This window comes from Lissotriton vulgaris, chromosome 3_1 (genome assembly GCF_964263255.1).
Source record: "Lissotriton vulgaris chromosome 3_1, aLisVul1.2, whole genome shotgun sequence".
Classification (NCBI taxonomy): Eukaryota; Metazoa; Chordata; class Amphibia; order Caudata; family Salamandridae; genus Lissotriton; species Lissotriton vulgaris.
In genome coordinates, this window is record NC_141689.1 from 1,034,483,157 (window position 1) to 1,034,496,928 (window position 13,772).

At 42.7% G+C, this 13,772-nt stretch overlaps 1 protein-coding gene across 1 annotated transcript in view; it reads right to left on the reverse strand.

The window, feature by feature from the left end:
• USP53 (ubiquitin specific peptidase 53) overlaps nucleotides 1–13,772 on the reverse strand; it is a 349,409-nt gene that overhangs the window by 44,924 nt on the left and 290,713 nt on the right. The window lies entirely within an intron of this gene.

Here is a 13,772-nt window from a genome sequence, read left to right on the forward strand (position 1 = left end):
CACCCAGATGAAAACTGGGCAAAACTAAGCCAGTCTGCACCAGTCGGCAGACGACAGAGGCGAGGCGGGTGGGAACAACCATTACTCAAAGTGGCGGGCCTAAAACTGAGAGGAATGGAAGGACTACCTAAACGCAAACCAAACCTGATTTTGCTCTGGCTCACTTAGGATCTTTGATAAAAGGGCTATTTGTAGAGGTACAAGCATGATTCTCAGCTATTGAGAACACAACGCTGCAACTAGCACCACAATTAAAGGCTCCTAGCCATTTTACGGCAACTGGAATTTCTACCAATGTACATTAGTCACTACCTCTTGGGGGAAGGGATTAGGCCGTAAAACCTCTCTTGAAATCCCACCTTAATTATGTTATTGTCCAACCCAGAGAGCAACTTTGGTAATTACAACCCCACTGTGCCTTCGCCAGGGACCTAGGTTCATAGTGATGTCATATCTATTGAACCCCGTATTACTGACACTAATTCTGAGCAGCGACCATACCATTGTATAACTACTGGCCCTATTTTGCAGCCCAAACCATTGTTAAAGCCTATATCATCTTAACAGCTTAGTCCAAAAGCACTCCCTTTGCCATAGTTGTAATTAATGTGCCTCCCATGGGTCCCAATCCATAAAAAATAAAGTAGTTCCATGGGTTGAAGATAGGAGAAGGTTGCCAAATGTATGATGACATTATAATGGTGGAAGGAGTTTCCTAGGTCCGGGAACGGTATGAAGCAGTGATCTGATAACTGTATGGTGATTCATTTTAAACAGACCTGCTTAACTGGTAATATTTTATATAAGCTAACACACATTCAGTCTCTTCAGGGGAGGATAACAGTATTTCTTTGTTTTCCTGTTTTAAGAGATCACCCTTACAAAACACCCAAACACACTGCCAGAGGTACTATGTGTCAAGTGTCTTCATCACAGTAGTGGTTTTACCATGCCCGTGTTCAATAGGTTTGACCCATTGAATACAAAGAACAGTAATGATGGACTAAACCATCCTCTTATAACTACTATTTCAGTCATTGCAGAGAGGGCACAGGACTAAAGGCTAGCCCAGATACAGAGCCTCCCTCAAACAATCTTAATGTACTCAATGTATTTTCTTTGAACGTTGCAGATTTGAAGCAAAAAACAACCCATACTGGATTTCTTTTCTTAATTATTTTTACGTTATCTCTCTGAATGAAACTTGGCTTAAATTGAACTATTTCTTAGACTTCTTTCTCTATTCCAGCTATTCCTTCCTAAAGGACGTTTCTTGATTCTGGTGGCAGTGTTGCTGAACTGTAAAGCCACTTTATTGGCTGCCAACTCTACAAATATGCAACGTATCCTGTTAAGTATCATAAAAAACTTGTGGTGAATTTTCTTAATGATAATCTCTGCCAGAATAACCTCTGCCATATTACAAAGTTGCCCCTTTTTGTCGGTTTTAAGAACACTGCAAATTATGCACATTCCTTAATGATCAATGGGAGATATTTATTTCAGGAGGCCTGAGAAACATGTGTGTCAAATTTCCAGTAATTGTAAAGAACTTTAATGATCACAGCTCACTTTCTAGTTCCCTGTTTTAGTTGAATTGCACAGCTACTGGTGCAACGACCTAGCCAAAGGTCCACACGATTTGTGATGAAGGCAGCAGAATGCAAGATGATACTTTGAATCCTAACAAGTTTTGAAGAACTGCTGGCAAACTGTGCAAACGAAGAAATCGTATTTCATGCCATGAAAATACCATCTTGCCTTCTACTTGAAGAAACTAGTTCGACTGCTTACTTCTGGAGTAAGGTGTGGCATTCTTCTTAAACACAAGCTACTGCCCTTGTCCTTGTCCCAGTGTACCTTTACCACAAACCAAAACAAAGCACCTGCATCCATTTACAACAGCTATTAGCAATTAGCAGGCAGTAAACTGATGTGGGCAAGAGCCAGAAAGGAGAAAAATGCACGAAAATGGGCCTGGTGTTACCAGGCCCACGTCTTCTTCCTCATTCCACTCTAGCGCCAGGAAGCCGCTTGGTCACAGTGCGCTCTATTAAGAACCTTTTTCATTTCGTTTCATTTCATTCCATGCAAAATAACGCAATCTCTGTATTTTGGTGTAGGGATACAAGCCAGAATCTATGATTCTGCCTCCCAGTATCCCCACACCAAAATACATGAAACTCATAATTAGAGCCCTCGTAGAATGAAGGTGTCTTTTCACAATATTCAGCATCATCAGCCTTCTGCTACATTTGGCCAGACTACAATGTTATCTGATTTGATTCTCAATACCAGTTTGGTTTACAGGTGAAGTGTAGGAGGCGGCTGCTGTTTCTGAGGTGCAGTGGCATTTCTTGCTACAGATAGCTTTAGCCTACCTGTGCACACAGAACATGTCTGTTGATGGGAAATGTGTTTCTAACGAGTCAGGAGCTGCTGCAATTGATGGTTTGAACCTTAATCCTGATGTTATCTCTTCTCATTGGAGCTGCAATAAGATCTTCAGAATATTTACTTTTTTCTAGTCAGACCAGTTTCAAAGTTTCCACTTGTACCATCATACAATCATGTGGTCAATTCATAAGCGGACCAAAAAGCGAGGTAGCAGAGAAAGCAAGATACAGAATTTTCTGTTGCGCGTCAGGCTTGAATCCAGTTGACCCAAGCCATACGATCTTTTAAGTGCCGGGCTGGCAATATCAATGAAATAGTTATCAAGAGGAGGGAGGGTGATCAATCGATCAGTCGGGCACCATTTACCACTAAGGGAAGTGAAAGGTCCAGTGTCAGCTAGTGCCCTCAACAAGTATAGGTCAACAATGTAGAGTGCTGAACTGTTCCTTAGAGAAGGCAGTGTGTGAATCTGGCGTGACCGGAGGTGAAGATGTGACACCTTTGGGCATCCATTTTATTGGATGTATTTGCCTCACACACCCATACAGGTGTCATGTTTCATCAACGTCGTTGCTCCTCGTCGGGGAGGCGGTGAAATCCCCGACGGGCTCACCTCTAAGAGGGGCTCTTTGGCGGAGATCTTTTAATACAAACTGCCTTTTGGTGAAGTGCTGGTGTGCGGGTGATGTAGTATGTAGCCTGGGTGGTGATTTAAAATGTAGTAGAGGGTACCGGAAACTACTTTATTCTGGGGGTCTCCTACTGCAATTAAAAGTGTGAATCTAACTCACTAGGTGCCAGCAGGTTAGGTATAGTGGCCCTAGATTAGATTTGGAAAAGATTTGGTCAACATGTTTCTCGCCTGGGTTATTTACCCGCGATTCATCAGGACCTATGATGGATAAAGACAAGGTCTACAAACATTGAACAACATGCTAGTGTCATGTGCCTAGTACCAAACATGCGGATATTTGTTACCTCTGTAGCTTTTTCCTATGCCTAATGGTCAGGGATTAAATGCCACAACAAGGCTCGGCGGTTGGTACATCAGGGTGGAACCCATCAGGTATGGCTCTCTACTCCTGTGTCCTTGCTTCTTCACCTACCCATCTATCCGAGCTCGGCGGCGAACAAATTATACAGACTGGCTGGAACTTGGGAGTGAAGGGACTCAAAAACTGATGAATTGTTGGAATGGGGAGAAATTATGAGGATGCTGAGCTAAGCTGCACATGGTTTGTAGAGTCTCTTTTATAGAAGAACCAACCACTATTGGAGATGGGTCATTTGAATGTTCTGAATGATAATCATGGATGATGATCACAGCCTTCCTTTGTGGCTAGTATGGCCACTCAGATGCTGATGTAAGTATCTAGATGTAGATGTCTTCCAAATAAAATGCTTCAGCATTACAGCATTCCTACGATCTCCTCAACACCAACTGTCTTGATGGCAAAGTCATATTAGGGTTTATATGACGGGCTGTTTCAGTTTGGTGGAGACACGCAAGTTACACCCTTTGGAGTAAATTTAGATTTTGTGAATAGACAAAAAGTGCTAAAATTACTCAAAAGTGAAAATTATTTAAAAGTGGAAGTTATCTTTGTGAACCAGTTCCATATGGTGACTGGTGTACTGAAAATAATAGTAAATCTGCACCTGTAGAAGTACTTCCTGAATGGGAGAGTAGACATGGAAAGCTTCCCCAGTTTCAGGTTGCCTTCTATTGACAAACATCAAAAAGGTGAAGACGAATACTTGCAAGAAGTGGCAGCCAATGTCACAGGAGAGTAGTGAGGCAGGGGTTGGAGATAGATGACAACGAAAAAAGGGGGAGGGGGGGAACTTACCTGCACTGCATCATCAGTCTTCAGCTCCTCTTGTGGTTCCATTGCAGGCACAGGCTCCCAGACTCCCCAGCAGCCAATTCAGGATTGGCCTATGAGACGATGATTTGCACTCCCAGGGAGATTGAAAGCCTGTGCTTGCCATCTCCAACCAAGCAATGCCGCTCGGGTTTGAGAGAGCTTCAGTGCGCATGACGGTTTGGCCGGCCTGAGACGGCTGACCAAACAGTCACGCACACTGAAAACAGTGCATACCATTCCCTGTTGGTGCAGTTCATCCCCCTGGCCCGGCCCCCCAAAGAATCCTGGAAACAAAATAAACTATAATAAGTCCAGGTTTATTATAGTTTTCTTTTTTTACACTGCTGGAAGTGGGAGCGCCGCTGCCATAGCGGAGGAGGCGCCGTTGCTTGCATTTGCTCGGGGTAGCAATCCAATCCATTGCTTTTCACCACTGATCCACTCTAGGGGTCTACCTAATGCAAATGAGTACTGACCATATTCCTCATGAAAACAGTGCATCTTGAATCTTGGTCACCTCCCCCCTCCACCCTGTAGCCCACTGCTTTTTTAGCTGTGAAATGTTAAATTCACACGCCTGCATGTCGATGAATAAACTACGCCCAGGAGTATGGTTTTGCTTCACCGAGCATCTGGAGTTGTGTAGCACCTTCCCCTCTCCCTTCGTATCTTGATGCCGTAGGGATTCTCCTTAACATATTTTGGCAAACTTCACCCGACTTCATCATGAGACTAAGACAGGCAGATCGCATGCAGTTTATTGGGGATCTTTCGCTACCTCATTTCAGTCCCAAGAAAGGCTCTTGACAAAAAGTGAAAGAAATCTTGTGAGGAAATGTTCAGAAAACGTCAGAAAAAAAGACTACTAGAAAATACTCCTGTCTATGAAACCAAAAGGGCTAGAAAATAAACTAGTTTTGTGAAAGAAAAATGGATGGAAAGGTTATAGGTAAGTAGTAATGGATCCTTTCAAAGGGTCGAAAAAAGAGAATTTAAGAAAATGCCGGTACAGGGTGTGATTAATTTAAGGAGAATGACGTCACAAATAGCAGGATACCCAATAGACCCTTGATGGCTTGGGCGGCTAAATAGGAGCACGTAAATGTGCCTAAAAGGGATTTATTCAAGAATTCAATCAGATTATCAATGAATGAATAAACAAGAAAAGAAGAAATACATAAAACACGGGTGAATATATTCAAAAACTGATTTAGTATTGAGTCAAGTTCAATTAAGTAGGGTACATAAAAAGCAAGCAACACAATGTAGCCGGAAGTCAGGGTTTACATATGATTAAATATTCTTCACAGTTACCGTTGTGGACACCTTTTCATCCGATATTTTGAGGAAATTTGAAGAGTTTACACAAAGCAAACAGTGCCTACAATACATTGAACTACAAAATAGTTGTTATAGTCGACGTATCAGTCTAATTAAGGCTCTGTCCGTTAGACCATCTTCACGACGCTGAAGGTTTAATCATGCGCAAAGACCTACCTTTCGCCTCCCCTGCTGGATCTAGCATAAGGCATTGTTGTGTCAGAACTCAAATGTACTAAGTTATTACAGTTAGGTGGCCACGCCATTTGTTTATTACAAGGAACTACGTGAGTCATAAGTCGCCACTAATAAGGACACTAGAGAGGGTCTTTTATTCAGGGTTTGCAGCTCCTGTGTATTATATATGTCTAAGCACACAGCAACTGGTTTACTTTGGTTGGGGTCCGTAACGAGGAGCAAATACACCGTGGGAGCAGAGTTAAGATGAGCAGCAGGCCGTGGACAAATACCAGAACAGGCGAACATTGTTAAAACCGAACTGCTGTTTGTTGGTTAATGATGGCTATTAAATTGCACTTGGTTCCAGCCTACAATGCATGAATGGGCAATAATGATTGCATGTCGAGAGTTGCCACAATCTTTTTACCAAGGTCACTGAAACTGGTGTTTAGAAAAAAGCAGTCAACCTCATATTACAAGTACTCGTTCACGTGCTGGCAAACTTTCTGTTCCCAAAGGTTCTTTTCTGTACAGGAATTTTCCTGTGTTCACACCGATGAAGCTCTTTTCTACCGCACGGGACGGTACAAACCATAAAGGTTGTACGCTTATCGTAGTATTTATATCTTAGTTATTTTGTAATAGTCCAGTTGCCTTTTGTCTCATAAAAATGAATTGCAACTCGCATTTCCCCACATTTAATTATGCAGAAATTAAACACGCCCTTGGATAGCTGGAGGATTTTTGCACTATATGTCGAATCCTTTAGAATAAAACAATACTTGTTATTATAGTTTAGTTAACGTTACTTTAATGCATTTCTGTACCGCTAAAACCAAGAGATATCTAACTGAATATTAGCACTTTTAAGAAAGATGCTGGATTAAGATCAGGGGAACCCGAAATCCTTCCCATCAGTGCGAGTGAGCTCATGCTGCCCATCCACCCGCCTACTTCTGGAGTTTAGAAGATATTATTGTTTCTGCACAAAACTGTTGGTATACAGAATGTGCGTGATCATTGAAACGAGGGGTGAAGTCAATCAGAATTACAGGATAGATGCATGCGACAGCGGAACTACAATACCCAAGGCATTTCTAGTTTATGAACACGTTTCCTGCAGTCAATACAAATCGCAATTTGTCTGGAAAGCTTGGTGCCAGCATGGAGAGTTCATCAAAGACCAGCTTTATTTTTTTCCGATATTTTTTTTACATATATCATACATGCCAACATTTTAAAGCAGGGAAGTAGGAGATAAAAAAAAAATATTCTGAATAATGTATTTTCCCCACTGATATTGAAGTAGAGGCAATCTGCCTGAAACCGGGTCTATTGGTATGTATGGTGACAGATGATCAGCATTTAATTTCTGGCAAACCAAAACAAAGATCTGAACTCTGTTTTTGTTTGTGCTATGTAAAACTGTCAAAAATAAAATGTTGAAGACTGTCAGCTGCGCTATTTCAAGAATTAAGCGCAATCGTAAGCCTTTGATGTCAGAGGTAATTCTTGGATGAGGAGATTGGAGCGGACGTGACAGAAATCTACATTTTAATTTTGGCAGTTTTACAAAACTCTGAATCGGGTTTCTGCATGCAGGGATCGGGAGGCGGGAGACCAGCCTTGAAGTCGGTGCCTCACATCTGAATCGGGAGGGTTGGCATGTATGATAAATACAGGATTCCTTCGGTAGGTGCCTCGGAACTTAGAGCAGCCCTGCTACAGCGAATGACAACTAGTAGAGCCTTGTTCACAGTAACTGGTGAAAACAGGCCGAATAACATACAACAAGTGAGACGAGAGTCTGACGATTCCAAAGTTTGGCTAAAAGATAGGAGAACGGTCTGCCCCCTCTAAAGGAAGGGTCACTTTGACAGTAAAACAAGAGGGAGCTTATTTTGAGTCTTGGACTGTTTAGGCTGAGTCCTGCCGGTATTCAGCACCGGCAGTTCTAAACAAGCATTTGCAATGCAATAGGTCTCGTATTAGGAAAGTTTGAATTTGAATTTAAAACATTTGTAAAGCGCAGCGTTCACCCTGCGGTTTCTTGGCGCTATGGAGACACGGTTTAGCAAAGCGGGGCCGTGAATGGCTGGCGCAGAGAAGTAAAATGGGGCAAATTTACAAAGAAAAAGCCTGTTTAAACAAAAAAGTTTTAAGGTCTTTGCGGAAGGAGGAATAATGTGAAGCAAATCGTAAGTGGTCGGGGAGGGAATTCCAAAAGGTAGGAGCCAGAGTTGAGAAGTTGGCCCCTCCCCACTTTTTACGTTTGTAGCGTGGGATTTGCAGAAGAGATTTGGACGATGAACGAAGCTCTCTGGCAGGAACATATTCGTTGATCAAGGAAGAAATGAAAGCGGGAGCAGAACCCTGGCGAGCCTGAAAAGCCATACAGCCGGTTTTAAAAAGGGAACGTTCCTTAACAGGAAGCCAATGGAGCTCCCTGAGGAGGGGTGTTGAATGATGAGAGCGCGCGAGACCATACACCAATCGTGCCGCTTGGTTCTGAACCATCTGGAGCTTCCGCAGGCTGTAAGCTGGGATGCCGTTGTACAGGGCATTGGCGTAATCCAGCCGTGAAATCACCAGAGCGGACATGATCAGTTTGAGTGCCAGGGGGGAAAAAAATCGGGAAACAGTGCGAATGGTACGAAGAGTGAGGAAACAGGAAGAAACAACAGAACTAATTTGTGAATGTAAAGTGAGTTGGTTATTCATTTTGACACCCAGGGTTTTAACTGTGGAGGAAGGAGTGGGGGAAGGACCAAAAGAAGAGGGCCAAAAAAGAGAGTTCCAGGGACTGGAAGAACCACCTGTGAGAACCAACTCGGTTTTGTCCGGGTTCAACTTGAGATGGTTGTGGTTCATCCAGTCCCTGACGAAAATCATAATAGACTGGAAATTAGAGACAGAGTAGGGAGAAGAGGAGAGGCTGAAGATGAGCTGGAGGTCGTCCGCATAATTATATACGGTGACCTCCAGCTGCTGAAGTGCAAAGATTAAAGGAAAGATGTATAAATTGAAGAGTAAGGGAGAAAGTGAGGAGCCCTGGGGGACACCACAAGCGACTTGAAGTGGGGTAGTCGTGAAATCCCCCAACCGGACCGCCTGGGTGCGGTCCCTCAGGAAGGACGATAGCCAGACCAGGGCTGAGCCCTCGATTCCCGCCGCTCTGACACGTGAAAGCAAGATGGTATGGTCCACCGTGTCAAAAGCGGCGGAGAGGTCGAGGAGCACCAGCGCCTGATGTTTGTTTTGGTCCATGCCATCCCTGAGGTTGTCCAGGACCGACACCACGACGGATTCGGTGGAGTGCCTGGGGCGGAAGCTGGCCTGACGAGACGCCAAGCCACCATTTGCCTCTACATGGGCGCTGAGTACCGAGGTGACATGGCGCTCAAGCACCTTGCCCAAGTAGGGCAGTAGGGAAATGGGGGGGTAGTTGGCTGGGGTGGACGGGTCAGCGCCGGACTTCTTCAAAATGGGCACTATTGTGGCTGATTTAAGTGCGGGGATCACAACTCCCTGGGTAAGAGAACTATTAAGGAAAGTAATTGGGGGCTGGGGGCAAGCAGAGTAAATCTGTTGTAGGATTCGTGCCGGGCAGATGTCTGCCGGAGAGCCTGATTTGACCTTAGGAAGTATCTCTAAGAATACTTCTTTAGTAAGGGGAGAAATTGAGGTAAGACGGCACTGGACAGTAGGGGGAGAAGGATCAACAAAAGTAGAAGAGGGGGGGGATATTTGCCTTGATAATTGCAATCTTATCCAGAAAATAAGAGTTTAATTGGTCACACAGGGGCTGGGTAGGAGGGGGTAGGGGTGAAGCCCTATCAGAATAGGCTAGATCGTTGACTATAGTAAAAATCTCCCTAGATTTATTTTCTGCTGTCAGAATTTTTGTGGAAAAATAAATGGTTTTGGCAGCTAAAATGGCTTTTTTGTACTCAGTTAATAATGAGGAATAATGATTTTTTAATAAGGGGCAGTAATTTCTTCTCCACTGCCTCTCAGCTTGCCGTACGGCCAGTTTTTGTTCCTTTAGGTCGTCACTGAACCACCTGTTAGAGTCCTTGGGTCGTCGAGTTGAGATACGACGTAGTGGGGCGACCTTTGAGCTATTGGTATTGTAAATGACACATTTTTTATTTATGTTTTGTTTTTGAAAATAGCGAAATTAATAGCTTTGTCATTTGTAATGCAATATGTGTTGTATTTACGTGACTTACATGTATTGATATTACAAATAACAATGTTTTTTATTTTTTTTTAATAATTAATACTTAAATAAAAGTTATTGTAATTTATAATGGCAATAGCTTCAACTTTTTGTAAATAACATTTGTGAAGATTATGTTCAGTGTATTTTATTGTGACGAAAATCCAAGAACATATGTCAAATATTAACATCTTTTTGTTACATTTGTAATAAAGCTTGAAACATTGAGATAACATATTTGAACCATTTGTTGTTGAATGGTTGCACAGATTGATGTCTCGCATTTACGCGAGTTTTAACTATTGGCATTGTAATTGACAAAGCCTTTTATTTATAATTTGGTTTTTAAAACATAAATAAAAGGCATTGTTATTTACAATGGCAATAGCTTGAACTAGCGTAAATGCGAGACCTATTATATTGCAAATGCTTGTTTTCTCTGGGGCTGCTCCTATATATGGGTCTTCGTTGTCCGGCTCCTGCAAGCCAAATGTTGATGTGACACGAGAGAGACAGAGAGTATTTCATGCAGTCAGCCCACCAATGCCTGTCAGGGGTGGGGTCCGGTGGATGGGGGTTGCTGCTAGCTGCCCCGCTAATGCTTTTTTAGGATGACCCCCTTGTATCCCCTTGGGGGGTGAGGTGGGGCTGAGGGGCAGTAGGGGTGTGCCCACCCTGTCCTCTGTTTGGAAGTCACACACAGGCTCTCCCGGCTGCACAGGAAGTGATTAGGGTAATCCCCACTGTGAAAGCTCGCATTAATCTTACAATCGACAGGGGATTTCTGGGAGGGGCCTCTCTTGCTGTCCTCACAACAAATGTTCTAAGATCAAAATGAAGCCAGTGGGAACTGATTGTGCAATATAAACAAGCATTGCCAAAGTTATTAGGTCTGGCTTGCACTTGCAGTTGAAATGTTTCTTTAGCCCTTCTACGCTCATGACGAGGTCAGCTCGTCATGGGCGTAACCTGCGCTACGCGGATGACGAGCTGACCTTGTCAAGTAACGCAGGATTTTTAAAATCGCAGCGCGCAGCGGGAAAACCGCTAGCGCGCATGCGGTTAAAAAATTATAAAAAATTAAATTAGAACCACTTCTACTCTGCAGCTACACCTAACTAGCCTCAAGAAGAGGTTTACAGCTATCAAGAAAGACCAGTGACACTCTATGGATAGTAGGATGGCTGTCTGGTCACTCCAGCACTTGCCCAAGTAGCCCACAAGATCAAGCCCCAGCATCAGGCAGTTCTTTCTCCTTAAAATACAGCACTAGAGTTCAAGTTTAGCATAGAGTGAGATGGTGATTCTCGGGCTGGAACAGAGTTCCTAAACTCCATGCGCTCTTTAAAGTGAGGAGAATAGAAGTCTGGCTCTTGCATGGAATTGCTGGAGCACTGTGTCCACTTCTGGCGGTCTCATCTTGCATATCACATCTGCTTTAAAAAGACTCCCCTGAAGTAATGTGCCCAGTTATGAAAGGGTGAAAGTATTGTGTTCAGGTTTGGAAGACTCAATTTTGTGTCATCTGGGAGGTACGGTCACCTGGACAGTGAGCCAAGTGTGGTAGGACATTATTTGGAGTATGGTTTTCAGCTCCAGAGCTTCATTGAAAGTGTACTAGATTGTAGAGGCCTCACCTATAGAATGGTGTACAATTTTGGAGGTTCCACATGGAGTGTACTGCTCAATTCTGGTGTCATCACCTGTAGTAGGGATCCTGTAGAGTTTTATCCAGTTTTGGGGGTCTCAATTGTAGTATTGTTTCCAGTCCTGAGGAGTCCGGTGGAACGCTGTGTCCCCATCTGGAGGACACAATAGGCCTATTGCTGGAGACTTGGGCCTTGAGACAGTGTCCATTTCTGGCCACATCTGCCACAATTAACTAAAATGGTACTTGAGAGTCACTATCAAACTGCATACACTTATTTTTGCCAATATCGTGAAATATTTATCTAGATAACACTTTTCTAGCAGTGTATAAATGATCCGCTCTACTTCTCATAGGATTTAAACGTCTGTCTGCTGTGCATCAAATAATTATTCGGAGTACGATATTTCCTAACGCCTGTACGGCTGAAGTGCCTATGAACATCTGCAGTACCTAGACATACCAAGATGTGGATGTGCTCCCCTTCAGAACACCTTCTCAAACAAATTGTTTTTATGGAATATAAAACACACTCAAATACACCACCTCACACACCACTAAATATGCTACCTTATACCTGCACATTCTACAGAACATATGTACATCTGACTAAATATTTCCTTCCATTCCCATCACTAACAGATCCACTACTACCCTGCCACCACATAGCCTAACACATACACACACCACAATGGACCCTACAACCTAAAGCCATTACTTAAAAATGTGTAATTTAAGCAAGTGCCTCATTTATATATTTCAACAGAGTTTTTTAAAATAAGTTTGGGTTTCTCAAAGATGGGTCTTTTGTTCTCACACGGCATTGATATAGTGATGCTTGCAAGATGGCAGTCTGATCAGTGGCAATAATGATAATTCAAGTCCTTTATCTCAGCACAACAGGTAACTGGGGCCTGGTTTTGTGAGTGAGTAATGTGGGGTATAAATTTCCACAGTCCAACTTTTAGAAAGAACGTTTTTCAAAAGAAAATGCATGAAGTAGCTTGGCAAGTACCAGCATATGGTTTTGCGCACAGAAAAAGAAGACCCTATAGGTATATTCCGATACCAGTTGTTAATCCTTTACAGGGGAAGACATAAATTGTCTCGTGCTGCATGACTGGTCTTAAGCATCTCCCCAGTTACCACCACTGCGTTCAAACACAAGCTGTGGACTTGCATACATTTTTCTGGCAGGTCGTTTTGTCAGACCAGTTGAACAGATGCCCATTTTTAAACACATCCATATAGGCTCCCCTGCCCCGTTTCTGCTTCTGAAACATCGCTGTGAGGGATGCTTAACTGCTAATCCTCAGGTTGCACATATACCGTGTGTGAGAGAAGCTTGCACTGCAGCAGCTTGTGCTATGCCTGTAGTATGTGGGTGAATCTTGCAGTCCTGCAGCATGTGCAATCCCTGATCGCTCGTATTTTTTGCTTTTAAATATGGAAATATGAGGCAATATTTAGAGTTCTGCATTTATCGAGCGGGTTACATCACTGATTAAGGTTAGTATCAGGATTATTGTGCACTTTTACTCCATCTCTGTATGGTTATATAAAGCGAGCAACAGCCTATTGACTTTGTCATTCGTCTGTCTGTTGATCATGTATTTATTGGGTCGGGGCGCTCACCTGAATTGATCAAGTTACAAGAGTATTGCAATAATTACTTTGATAGTTTATTTGAACAGCTGTGTGCCTAGTGAAACCACCTTCATCTATTTAAAGTTAACAGTATTTTGCACACCTTTTAAACAGGCCTTCATATTCAATTTTATTGTCCTTTTTTTGTACTCAGTTAATGAATTACACTGATATACATACAAGTACTGCACTCTATTATCCAGCTCGCACGGGCAAGGGCAGCCATAAGATGTTTTTGCTCACTAGTTTAATCTTATTGTATTTTGTATAATTATAGACAGAACGCTAGTCCTTGTAGATTCGTTATCGTGTTGATCGCACAAGTTTTAAAACTGGCGATATTTAAGACGAAGGATGTCATTTGATGTAGCTCATTAGGGAAAAAGACTTGTAAATAACAAAACAGTGTTACTTGTATGGTATTTTAATATGATAACGCCATTTTAATGTTGTTTGTGTTTTTATGATTCGTGTTTTATATTGTATGGCT